The following is a 6,000-nucleotide window of genomic DNA, read 5'->3' on the forward strand; positions in this document are numbered from 1 at the left end:
ATGAGGAAATGGCTACACCTGATGGATACTCAGCCCTGCTGGAACTAGTAGTAGCCCAAGGTGCTAGCCCTGAATCAAGTGCTGATATGTGCTGGTCACTGTGCACTGTATGATAGCTTTAGTCTTTTGCTCTATTGAAGCATAACATTTGAAATGTATTGAGTGCTCCTTTAGAAAGTGCCTCCAGTCTGAATTTTCTCTGAATCCTCTGCATTTCCTTAAGGAGTGAGAATTTTTAACGATAGGGCATTGCCTATCAGAGTTCATGATGGAGTTTTCTACTTCAGTTTTGTTCCCTATGATCAGGGTTCTGGTTTCCTATGGTTTTTGCTAAAGACCTTTCTTTGAATGACATGTTACCAGAAGTTGGAGTATATATATTCCACAAAGAATGAAAATGGTGGACAGTGAGCACGTTACTTTGTTTTGTATTTGAACCCTTTAGTTATCCACAGTTCTTTCATATTATTTGTCATTTTATTCACTATATACTGCATTCAGTGTTGGGCATGTGACCAAGTGGTTAAGGAGTTCGTCTAGTGATCTGAAGCTCATTAGTTCGAGCCTCAGCTGTGACAGCGTGTTTGTGTCCTTGAGCAAGGCACTTAACCACACAAGGCTCTAGTGTCTGTGCAAGGAGTGGTGCCCCACATGGACTTCCAATCTGCGCCTTGTAAGGCATGAAAATGCCCGACGCAGGCCTCTCATGGTCTGAGTTGACGACCCCCTTATTCACTACAGGGCTTATTCCAATTGCTGTAATCCAAGAAACTCAGTCCTGGCAGATAACCCTCATCTTTTGTGCCTTGCAGTTCTGACAACAGATCGGTAAGCTCCAGTTGCTTCTGCGACTCTTTGTGTGAGAGCTTTGGAAAATTGAGTCTGCTGAAGAGGGATTTCTCGATTCTCTAGAGAGCCATAGCACTGTCCAGCCTCTGCTACAGCATTTGCAAACCTGTAGCTGGATTATTAATGTGCACTGCACTAACCCTTGTACATTTTGCAATGACTCCCTATCAAGCCACTTACAGAGAAGGTCTAACTCTTGATGTGGTTTGAGACTTGGTTCTTTCACGGCATTGCAAAAGCTTGATTCCAGGACAAATAACTAGCAGACTGATTGCTGAAAACTTTTAGTCCTGCTGTGACTTGGTTTAGTTGAGCCAGATACTGAGTTAAATCTAATACACCTGAAGCTCCTTGAAGAGGGCATTGTAGAGACCAGTTTGCCAAATGTGTGTCCTGGGGATGGATGGAAGCTCAGCCTGTCTCTGTCTGTGTAAATGTGATTGGCATCCACAACAAGTCTTGACCGAAGTCTTTCCAGTGAGGAAACTGCAGAAAGGGGGTGTTATAGGTCTTTGCTCTTATGGACCTTGACTGCCAATACCTGGACAATGTGAATTCATGTTGGCTATGTGGGGTGGACAGCCTCTCCTTGTTGAGCTGGAGTACTGTCTTTTTCATAGCCAAAATGTGCTTGGAGAAATATTCTTTAGTAAGCTGCATCAGCTGTTGTGACAGCAAAGCACGAGTGGTTCTAGTTGTAAACTGGCCACTATCTCAGTCAACACTCACAACATGCTGGAGGAACTCAGCAGGTCGGACAACTTCCGTGGAGAAGATCGGTCGATGTTTCGGGCCGCAACCCTTCGTCAGGACTGTAGAAAGAGGAGGCAGAGGCCCTATAAAGAAGGTGGGGGGAGGGTGGGAAGGAGAAGGCTGGTAGGTTCCAGGTGAAAAACCAGTAAGGGGAAAGATAAAGGGGTGGGGGAGGGGAGGCAGGAAGGTGATAGGCAGGAAAGGTGAAGAAAGAATAAGGGAAAACATAATGGGCAGTAGAAGGAGGCGGAACCATGAGGGAGGTGATGGGCAGCTGGGGGAGGGGCAGAGTGACATAAGGATCGGGGAAGGGAGGGGGAGGGAATTACCGGAAGTTGGAGAATTCTACGTTCATACCAAGGTGCTGGAGACTACCTAGACGGTATATGAGGTGTTGCTCCTCCAAGCTGAGTTTAGCCTCATCATGGCAGTAGAGGAGGCCATGTATGGACATATCTGAATGGGAGTGGGAAGCAGAGTTGAAGTGGGTGGCTACTGGGAGATCCTGTCTGTTTTGGCGGATGGAGCGGAGGTGCTCGACAAAGCGGTCCCCCAATCTGCGTCAGGTTTCACCGATGTAGAGGAGGCTGCACTGGGAGCACCGGATGCAGTAGATGACCCTGACAGACTCCCAAGTGAAGTGTTGCCTCACTTGGAAGGACTGTTTGGGGCCCTGAATGGAGGCAAGAGAGGAGGTGTAGGGACAGGTGTAGCACTTGCGTTTATAGGGATAAGTACGAGGTGGGAGATCCGTGGGGAGGGACCGATCCCTGCGGAAAGTGGAGGGGTGGAGAGGGAAAGGTGTGCTTAGTGGTGGGATCCTGTTGAAGGTGGCGGAAGCTGCGGAGGATAATGTGCTGGATCCGGAGGCTGGTGGGGTGGTAGGTGAGGACAAGGGGAACTCTGTCCCTGTTGTGGTGGTGGGAGGATGGGGTGAGGGCCGAAGTGCGGGAAATAGAGGAGATGTGGGTGAGGGCATCATTGATGATGGCAGCAGGGAAACCACGATCCTTAAAGAAAGAGGACATTTGAGTTGTCCTGGAAGAGAAAGCCTTATCCTGGGAGCAGATGCGGTGGAGACGGAGGAACTGGGAATAGGGAATGGCATTTTTGCATGTGGCGGAGTGGGAAGAGGTATAGTCGAGGTAGTTATGAGAGTCAGTGGGCTTGTAGAAGATGTCAGCGGACAGTCTGTCTCCAGAGATGGAGACCGAGACATCGAGAAAGGGGAGAGAAGTGTCCGAGATAGACCAAGTGAATTTGAGGGCTGGGTGGAAGTTAGAAGTAAAGTCGATGAAATTGACGAGCTCAGCATGGGTGCAGGAAGCAGCACCAATGTAGTCGTCAATGTACCGAAGGAAAAGTTGGGGAGCAGTAGCAGAATAGGTTTGGAGCACAGACTGTTCCACATAACCTTCGATGAGGCAGGCGTAGCTGGGTCCCATGCGTGTTCCCATAGCTACACCCTTAGTCTGAAAAAAGTGGGAAGAGCCAAAAGAGAAGTGACTGAGTGTGAGAACCAGTTCCGCTAACCGGAGGAGGGTAGTGGTGGTGGGGAACTGGTGTGGTCTATTATCCAGAAAGTAGCGGAGAGCTTTGAGGCCTTCTTGATGGGGACTGGAGGTGTATAGGGATTGGACATCCATAGTGAAAATGAAGCGGTTGGGACCGGGGAACTGGAAGTTATTGAAGAGGTGGAGAGCATAGGATGTATCCAGGATATAGGGGGGGAGGGACTGAACTATGAGTCCAGATAGGCAGATACAAGTTTGGTGGGACAGGAGCAGGCAGAAACTATGGGTCTACTGGGACAGTCAGGCTTGTGGATCTTGGGGAGGAGGTAAAACCGAGCGGTATGGGGTGTGGGAATTATGAGGTTAATGGTTGAGGATGGAAGATCTACGGAGTTGATAAGGGAGGTGATGGTACGGGAGACAATGGTTTGATGTTTTTTGGTGGGGTCCTGTTCCAGGGGTAAGTAAGAGGTGGTGTCAGAGAGCTGCCGTTTGGCCTCAGTGAGGTAGAGGTCCATCCACCAGATGGACTATCTCAGTCACCTGCTGCTTCATACACCTTTGCCTCTGCTGAGACAGCCTCACCTCCATGCTCTTCCCTGAGTGCACTTAATGTAACCTCTACATGTTTATACATGCTTTCTCCATATTGATATGAGCAGTCTCTGTTTGCGCCTCAGCTTCGCATTTAGTATAAGCCCTCATTCTTGCCACTTTGGCCTTCTGTGAATTCCTGCTGTGGCTATGCAAATCATGGATTTGTTCAAGCACTGTGAAGGTGTGATCGATGCACCATATTCTGACCTCACCTCCAGGTCTTGGCAATCAATGTTGCTCAGGTCATTCGCATAACCAGGACTTGTGATATGCACCAGTTGCTCATCCATTATCTGCTTTCCTGGCATCATGTGACCCAGATCGGGGGAGTTAGCAGGTACTACACCTTGCCCAAGGGTGACCTGCAGGCTAGCAGAGGGAAGGAGTGCCTTACACCTCCTTTGGTAGAGATCCTGCTACCCAATATCTACTACATGTTTACCAATATTAACAAGACTTACAGATATTGCTGTTTTAAGGGCAAATGAAGAGGAATGGAGATGGATGTCTTTTCACCATGTGCTTCAAATTGAAATCCAAGTTAATCCACACAGGAAATGATATAAAAACAGAAAGTGGAAGTGGTGTTCATATAAGTGACCTGCACACAAAACGAATTGTGGCTCTAGAGACCAGAAGAGTTCCTCTAATTCCTGCTGACTATTAGGAGATCTACAGCACAATTTCCAACAAGATAACCATCCCCTTATTTCTGAGCTGCACCCACATAGCCTCACTGGATCATCCTTCAGTAATCACATCTTGGACTACTGACATTCATCTTTGTCAAAAATGCAAATCCTCCCTCCTCTCTTTAGCTGCCAGCTATAAAAGCTATAATATAAAATATAATATAATATATTATAAAAGCTATAATATCCCAGTCTAATGTAGCTATCCATGCCCCAGATTCATTGGCCTTACCTGATTGAATATAATTAGACTGTTTTGTTCCTTGGGGCCCTGTTGCCGTTTGAAAGTCAGGGCTTATCTTTGATCAAATTCTAAATGCCTGCCTTTTCCACAAATCTACATTTAAAAAGAAATCTTTTTGCTTTATTTAAAAGTAACAATTCTCCCACCATCTGCTGTGGCTTGTTAGAAAGAATTTCAAACTTTGACTATTCTTTGCCTGCAGTACTTTTCTGAGGATTCTTGTGAGGATTGTCTCAAATCTTTAACCTATTCCCCATGATTTGGGTATCCAAGGAAATGGAGTTTCTACTTTTCCACCTGTAAGTTCTCATTTGTATCTTGAAACCTTCAATAAAATTGACTTTATCCTTCTAGTTTTCTTGAATGCATTCTTAGCTTGCGTAAACTCAACCAGTATTTTAATGCTTGGTGTTGAAGTATCATTTTGTTAAATCTGTGAGGCATATCCCTGAAGATGAATGTATCCTTCCTTTAACAGTTCTCTGTACTCCAGGTTTGGACAAATGGATCCACCGAGCAGTAGTGTTCCTGATGATTGCATGATGTTCAATTCTATTGTTGATCCTCAGCCAATGAGCTGTCTATGCTTGAGTTCAGAAAGACCTGGATAAAAATCCAGGTCACAAGTAATATTCAGATGATGACCACTTCTCCACAAGGGGAGAATTGAATCATCTGTGTTAAACAGCATTACCATAGCAAAGTCCCCAATGATCAATGTCCTCCTCCTAAAGATTAGCTTGATTTGTCACATGTATATTGAAACATATTGCGTCATTTGTATCAACGACCAACACAGTCTGAGGATGTGCTGGGGGCAGCCTCAGTTGTTATGTTTCTGGCATCAACATAGCATGCCCATAAACTTGCCCTAACCTGTAAGTCTTTGGAGTGAAAGAGGAAACGTATACCGCTGGGAAGTGGATGCTGATTGCTGGCCCTGGAAATTATAAATCTGGCCACTATGCTACCATGCTGTCATGGGGTTATTATTGATGAGAAACCCACATAACACTGTGTATGTAAGAGCAGGTCAGAGACTGGGTATCCTGCAGCAGGCAACTTGCCTCCTGACATCGCAAAGACAGCGATAAAGCGCATGTCAGGACTGCAACTCCAACTGCAATTGAGTTGAGTGTTAATCAGGACAGAGCAACCTTTTTTTTTGCACTCCATCAACATTACTTTTTTCTTTCATGTTATTTTGTAACAATTAGTAAGGGAAGCACAGATTTTTGACTCTAAACTTTGACTCGCACCTTTTACCTCCACACATGTTGCTTGACATGCTGAGTTCCTTTAGCCCTCTGATTTTCATTCCAGATTTTAGCATCTGCAATCTATTCTGCAG

The sequence above is a fragment of the Mobula hypostoma genome, chromosome 8 (assembly GCF_963921235.1).
Source record: "Mobula hypostoma chromosome 8, sMobHyp1.1, whole genome shotgun sequence".
In the NCBI taxonomy this organism is placed as follows: domain Eukaryota; kingdom Metazoa; phylum Chordata; class Chondrichthyes; order Myliobatiformes; family Myliobatidae; genus Mobula; species Mobula hypostoma.